Source organism: Seriola lalandi, unplaced genomic scaffold (genome assembly GCF_002814215.2).
Source record: "Seriola lalandi dorsalis isolate HSWRI2012SDOR001 ecotype SW California unplaced genomic scaffold, Sedor1 jcf7180002054829, whole genome shotgun sequence".
Lineage (NCBI taxonomy): Eukaryota > Metazoa > Chordata > Actinopteri > Carangiformes > Carangidae > Seriola > Seriola lalandi.
Genome location: NW_019525382.1, coordinates 36,225 through 44,113, shown reverse-complemented (window position 1 = coordinate 44,113; position 7,889 = coordinate 36,225). Strand labels below are relative to the sequence as shown.

Here is a 7,889-nt window from a genome sequence, read left to right as displayed (position 1 = left end):
TCAAGCCCAAGAGCGTCTGGTGGATCCGCTCCAGGCCCATTAACCTTCCACCTGTTCCCCCCTTGCACCCCCCACCCCCCACCCCGCCAACCTACCGGTCCTCTTTTCACCCTCCCCTGTTGTCCTTCACCATGCTCCTCTCCTCCTCCTCCTCTTGCCCTTGGTTGCTGCCTCTCGCAGCCCCTTGTTCATCTTCCCATTTAACCCCCCCCCAACCTTCTTTTCTTGCTCATTTCCGTCTTTCTGTCCTCCTCTGGCTGTCCTTCATTATCTCCTTCTCACTCTCTCTCTCTCTCTCTCCCCGTCTCTTTCTATCTCTCTTCATCTCTCAGAGTCAACTTTTTTTTTTCTCTCTCTCCATCTTTGTTTCCGATATCTCACTCTAACTCTACCTCCATCTCTGATGTCTGTCCTCTCTTTCTCTCATGGTCACCAAGTCTTTTCTCATTCCAAATCATTCACTCTGTCTTTCTTTCTTTCTCTCTCTCTCTCTCTCTCTCTCTCTCTCTCTGCTGCTCATTTTCAATCTCCTGTCACAGTCTTTGCTCTTCTCTCTCTTTCTCCCTCTGTAACTCATTTAAACTCCACGTGTCCTTCCCTACATCCCTCTTTCCCTCTCCATCCGTCCCTACACCTTTTTTCTTCCCACTAATGTAAAGCAAGCATGGTATGGTGTGTGTGTGTGTGTGTGTGTGTGTGTGTGTGTGTGTGTGTGTGTGTGTGTTTGTGTGTGTGTGTGTGCATGTGTTGGAGGGTGCATCACATCCTGCAGAATAATTCAAATGCAATGGACCAGGGACACAGTTACAAATCTTTGCCAACTGCGTGCGGCCGCCAACCCCATCACGCCCGCAGTTTGTCAGAATTGGGGTGCCGGGAGGGGGGACCGTTGACCTCTGACAAGACAGACATTGCTGCTTGAGGCTCTGTATCTGTGTGTGTGTGTGTGTGTGTGTGTGTGTGTGTGTGTGTGTGTGTGTGTGTGGAGGGTTGTAGAGATATACCACTTCCCAGGGTTCACGGATCACGCCTAAAACGGCTTATTAATTTCCACTTAGTTATGGGGTGTGAAGAAAAAAGAAAAGGTGCAATCACCGGTCAAGCAGGGCAGCGGTAATACACCCCCCTCCCTTCCCAACACACACACACACACACACACACACACACACACACACACACACACACACACAGAAACATGCACACACACACTTGGTTGCACCTTGAAAATTAAACTGCTCCTGGATAGGTCATGGAAAAAAAGGTGTGTGTGTGTGTGTGTGTGTGTGTGTGTGTGTGTGTACGAGGAGGATAACTAAGACTGTAGAAAAAGACCCTCCAGTCTGAACTGGGCGGGTGGGTGGTGTAAGGATAATTTCACCAAAAGAAAATTCATGTAATATTTATGGATGTAGATGGAGGGGAGGTGAGGAGGGGGTGAAATTATGCAGCGGGGCAGAGTGGGGCGCATCACAGCACCTTACATTATTCACTCAGGTAAATCTATAAGTGAAGAATATTCAGGTGTGAGATGTGAACATCAGCCCCCCTCCTGCCCCACCCCAGGGATCTGTCATACCGCGTGATTGACTGACGTGCAGCCGCTTAGAGGAGTCGAATAAACTTGGCAGCAAACAGTCAGGGGTGTAAATAATTCTACTGCTTAAAATGCTCATTTCAGTTTTTAGGCTGTAGCAGATATCTCAGAAATTTGTGAGTTTTTAAGTTGAGATTTAAGTTTGAAGGTTTTTTTAAGAGCTCAACTGAGCAAAATGAATCTTTTCTGAACACTTCAACACATTGTCTTATTACCTTCATTTCTATAACAACACAATAGCAGTTGCTCTCGTACACTGTTAGTTTTTGGTTATATTTTGAAAATGTATTAAAAAATATAATTTACATTAAAATTATGCCTAAAATAATTCCTTTTTTTTAAATTTGAATAATGGAATTTTTCTTTTATTACCAAAAAACTCCCCTCTCTTCTCCTCCTTTCTCACTCAATCACCTTTTATTTTTTTCTCCTTTACCTCTTCGTCTTTGTTATTCCCCGTCCTTTCCTTCCCTCTCCTCAGCTCTCTCCACATTCCTCCTCTACTCGTCTCTTCTCTCATCTCCCCTCTTTGTTTCACCTCTCCTCGCCTGTCCTTTCCTCTTCCCGGCCATCTGTTTATCCAATATGGCTGTCCCATCTCAGCTGGGAGCTTTCCCAGGGAACAAGACTTCTAATACAGTTCCTCCTCAACTTAATGGCCCTCAGTTCTGCTTTTGCCATTCCCGCTACATGCAGAGAGACAAAACTGAAAAAAAGGGATAGAGACAGAGAGGCAGAAAAACCTGTCTGGATCCCCCCAAAAAACTGTCCCTAGATGACTAAAATAAACAGCGAAACCACATTTCAAAGTGTCACGGGTATTTTCCTCCCTGCTCCACTTTTATCAGGTGGACGGACTAAATATATGTATAAAGTTACACAGCATTTTACTCAAGACAGATTTGAAACAATAATATCCTCTCAAAAATGGACACGTCAGCCTCAGAATGCAACAACCTCTGGTTGTGAGTCACATTCGGTTGTGTCGTTGCTGCTGTTCACATTTAGAAATCTCTAAATAAAAACTCGAGAGCGAGAAGAGGATGATTCTTTGCCTTCATGACTGCTTCAGGCCTCTTTGAAATGTTGTGATGCAGATCTGCTGAGGCTCATTTATGGAGTCATTTTTGGGGCAGCAGGTTGATTCTTAGTATCTATTCTACTCTAGTGTCCCCGCCACAGAGTTACAGCTTGCAGACGTTGTTCCTGTTTTGTACTTTGGCATGAGTTGAAATTTAACAACAATAAAATGCCGTCCTTGTCCTTCATGCCCGTGTTTGATTGAATCCAACAAGATCATATCTGCTTCCTGAATGTTGTTGAAAGGCATTGTAGGAAATGTAGTAAATAACCTGAAGTGCCTGAAGTAGTACATGGAAGAAAAAGTGTAAAGTTAAATGCGCATACAGCAAAAAATTTAGCATTTATCAGAAAATAACTCTCGGAATACACAGGTCATTGAAAAGTGTAACTAATTTAAACTTATATTTTCCCTTTCCAGTAGTATAGCTGAACTGTAGCAGCCTCAATACAGTAGATGACTTCAAAGTCTTTTCTGGCATAGTGTTTTATGTTTCTTTATTGGCCGCTGTCTGTTGTGTGTTGACAAGGCACACAAAGGTGCTCGCTCTCCCAACACCAGACACACATCCTTTTTTATTAAAGGGTATGGAGAGGAAGGGGGGTGGGGGTGGGTTGGCTGTGGTGTAAAGGGAGTAGAATTGGGAAGGTGAGATATAAACATATGAATCATCAATAGTCCCGATCGCCCTGCTAAATTCTCCTTCCCCATTGTGTTTGTGGTGGGAGTCAGGCCAGCCATCCCAACACTGAAACAATGGAGGAGAGGGTAGCACTGGACCAGCTACAGTATGAGTCACACTCTCACACACACACACATGCACACAATCTCATAGTCAAGCAATGTCCACCCTCATGTTCAGCAACACAAACAGGAACTTTAGAAGAAGTGTTTTCAAGAGGCCTGTGTTTACAGTTTTCACAAAGAAAGCATGACATAATTAATTCATTAATTAATATTTTCATGATCCTTTTATAATCTTCATAGTTAAGGTTATTTGTGTGCAATCCGAACCTTCATAAACTCTTGCTTCTCGTGATTTTATTTACTACATGGGCAGTTAAATGTATTTTTATCATTTTTTTCTTGTTTCACATTTTTTGTTTACTTTTGTATTCGGTCATGTTTTTTCAAAACATGTCTATGTTTAAATATTTTATCCCCTCTAATCTTTTTTTACATATTGTCTGCACAAAATGTATTCACAATATTTTGTATTTGAAGCCATGGTGTGTCCTTAGTTACAATTCTGTCTTGTCACAAAACCTAGTCAGTCAGTTACAAACAAAACCAAACTACGATGCAAAATCAATTGCTGCGTCAGTCATATAATTCCAACATTTCACACACAAGGTTGCCTAACAATAACTGAAAACACTGCATCCATGGGGCAGCAGCATTGAATTCTGGTTTGCTGAGCCTGTTGTCAATAGAGAAACCATTATCTGAATTCAGGTCTAAATATCCCCTATAGCTGTCTTTAAAGAATGTTAAAGCATTTTTAGTGGATTTGTCCTTTAACACTTGCAAAGCTGTCTGGTTGGTGGCTGGCACCAGGACGGGTGGATGGGTTCATGGCAGGACAGCAGAGGACAAGGGAGGGGAGGAGTGGCAACGTACCAGCCCCGCGCTAGCAAATGTCAGTGAGAGACAAACACATGTGTTTCCCTTCCCTTTCCATACACCACACAATACAACACTGGCATATGCTTATGAATTGCCCATGAACACACAAGTAGAATAAGCTCTAAAATACATTTGTACATATTATACAAACTCTAAAACAAAGAAATAGCTATGGCAGCATATTTCCAAAAACAGAACTTGTACACATGCTGAAATATATGCATCTGCACAATGTAACTTTAAAATACACAGTGTGCATCATTTCCTGCAACAGCTACCTGCAAGGAAATGGGTTTCAGCAATGATTTATAGAGTTGCCATTTCCCCAATGACAAAAGTATATTTCTTAAATAAATTTAACAAAAACCCTTTAACAAAATTTATACGAAAAATAGTTACAGTAAAGTACAGCAAAGGCTCATTAAACTTACTCTACACAAGAACAACAATCTAATCTTTTAACTGAATAAAAAATCAAAACATACATTTGGAAACTGACTGAAATCTTAAACAGCATGTATATACTGGAAAACACACGCTCACAGTCTGGTATAGAAACTCATTTTAAAAGCAGAATAGACTGATCACACACGGATTTTTTTTAAAAAACGAAATAAATGCTTATGTGTAACCATTTCTAACAGACATAAACCTATACATGAACACACACACACATGCACCTGTCTTCAACTCACTTCAAATTTTATAAAACAACCACAAGCGATCATGCCCCTCAAACCCTGCCAAAACCTTCCCTCATCATGCCACATTTTCATTGATTTCAAAACCAGCGCACCAGATCTGCTTCTCTCTAATTGTCGATGTGTTAAACCAATCAAAACTGAAGTGCGCTGGCGGGAAGAGCCCCGTCCCAGCTTCTCGGATCCAAGGTGTTAGAAATAAACGTCCCTCACGTCATGCCTCATTCCCAGAAAGAGAGAGCCAACGTGCTGCATTGGAGAAGAATGGGGAGTGTGCTCTTTAGAAGGTCCTCGTAATGGCTAAATATTTATGAGTCCCGTGACCGAAGCCAACTTATGGAAACTAAATCTTTAAACACTTTTTTTGGCAGACGCCTAGCACACACACACACACACACACACACACACATACACACACACACACACACACACACACACACACTCACACACACTCCCAGCTTGGCTCTATTACCAGAGAAATTCTTTTGTTCTTACAGAGCTAATAATAGTGAGAGGGACTGTGCGTTATGTGTGAGCGGTGTCTGTGTCTTAATGTGGGGTACATGTGTGTATATGTGAGAGATGTAAGCGTATTTATAGCTTCCTACTCCTGTGACAAACTTTTAATTCTACTCTGCTTCCTGTCTTTCTGGTCCCAGGCTGGACCTCGAAATCTAACAGTCAGATCTATATTAACAGGAGAGGCCAGAGGTCAGACTGATTTTGAACATGATATCTTTAATCAAACTAGCAATCGTTAGTTAAAACAGTGGGACACACACACACACTTACACTGTTTGTAGTTGGTATTTTATGTGAAACCCCTTACAATATGAGAAGGGTATACATTTTTTCATCTGTGGATATTAATCCCCAAACATTGGCAATGTTTTTATGCTTGAGCAGCACTAAGCCTGTTAGGATGTATGAACAGATACACACGTAAACACACACACACACACACACACACACACTCACACACACTCACACACACACACACACACACACACCTGCATAGACAAAAGAGGGCACATTCGCAGGTAGATAAAGTGGAGGGGGCAGAGGTCATGGGTGGGTTTTACACACACAACATTTACACACACACACACACAGACACACTACACAGCGCACACACAAACAAAAATCAGCCTCTAAAGCATCAGATGATGGAGAGAGCTGATCAGTTTGGCTAGCTCATGGTTTGCTTATTGTCACTATTACTAACACTAAGCTTTGCTCAGCAGTCTTCCTGGTCATTGCTAATGAGAAACATGCTAGGAAGAGAAAACTGTGGATTGTGTGGGAAAAACTGTCACAGCCACAGCTAGCACATTATGTTTTTCAGTCCCCCTTGTGCTAAAGATGGCTCTTTAAACAAGCAAGGGGGGGTGGGGGTGGGGTTCAGTTCAATTATCTCCCTCACTTAAGTGAAATATGCCCCCACCTCACCTAAACCAACGGGGCTGTGCAACAGGAGCAGGAGAGGTTTTATTTAGAGGGGTGAGGGTGGGGGGTGGAGTGTGTGGGGTGTGCAGGAAGAGGTTTCTCCTGCACTAAGCCCAGGTCATTCTCTACCTTTGTAACAGGCACCCGGCTCAATTACTATTAAGCTGCGCTAATATGGATAGTCATTAGCCAAACATAATGGCAGTTCATTCAGCAGAAAATCAGGCAGTGACAAACACAAGGGTGTGAGATAATTGAATTAGGACGAGGGTGTGAGAAATAGAGAGGCTTCACAGTGCAGCAAAAATGATCATTCAAAGTTAATGGGCAAACCACACACCATTATGAGCTGCGGCCACACCCTATGATGAGCCCGTGTGTGTGTGTATGAGGGTGTAGTGCTCACCCCAGCTGAATGCAAATTCAGATCTCGAAAATGTCAATAGTGGGGACACGGCGCGTGTTAAATGTCAACATGTGTTTTTCAAGGACTCTTGTCTACGTTGTAATTGGCACAGTTTTTAATATTACATTTATTTCATTTGTTATTTTCCCCCCTTTGAGAACAAAATAATATTAAATATTTGGAGGGAATTTTGCAACAGGCTTGGGACCATGAATATGCAGCTGAGCCTTTGGCGATGCGGTGTGAAACAAACAGACAAAGGAGTCAGACAACGGAAAGAAAAACAGGTAATGCATAGGCTAATCACACACCTTTCATGTCATTCCGAATATTAACCTTCATTTAGAGCAAATAAAGCTGCAAGTGCACAAACACACACCAGAAACTCTCCCTTGGGCTCTGCGATGAATAAGTGGGAATTATCATATTTTTACACTGAGGCATTGGTGGACGGTTACTATTGGCCAGTTGGGATTGACTGTGATAAACGGTGACACAGTGTTTACCAGGCTCCAATGTTGTTGTTTTAAGAGATTTGGCGGATTACATATCTAGTGAAGATGCTTTAAAAGAATATCTAACTAAATGTTAAAAAGGATCTTAATTAAATTGAAATTAAATACAGATGATTTATTGTTATTGTGAAATGGTAAGCTCTCTGGATTTTCTTTGACCGGTATGCTAGTGGGCAATTTCTCATATCATCACAGTGTGTGCCCAGTTAGCTCTGTGAAATATTTCAACATTAGATGGGCAGTATTCAGTTCACATAAAACCCTCGGACTAGGACCCTGTTAGTATGAAAAGCGCCTGAAGCTCATAGTCAAAGTTTTCACAACCCATAACCAAAATGTGCCACACAAATAAATATGGTTGGCTGCTGAATTCTGATCAGGCAGTGGGACAGACACCGGTGGAGGCTACAAGCAGACCCCCTCTTATCCCCCACAGCCCTGTGCACTCTGCATTTGTGTTGACAGTGCATAAAAAGGATGATTAAAGGTCTGTTGAAGATAAAGGATTGAACAGATGATG

General features: G+C 42.1%; 1 protein-coding gene across 1 annotated transcript in view; it reads right to left on the bottom strand.

The window, feature by feature from the left end:
• nr5a2 (nuclear receptor subfamily 5, group A, member 2) overlaps window positions 1-7,889 on the bottom strand; it is a 69,340-nt gene that overhangs the window by 44,375 nt on the left and 17,076 nt on the right. The gene's annotated exons all lie outside the window — the stretch shown is intronic.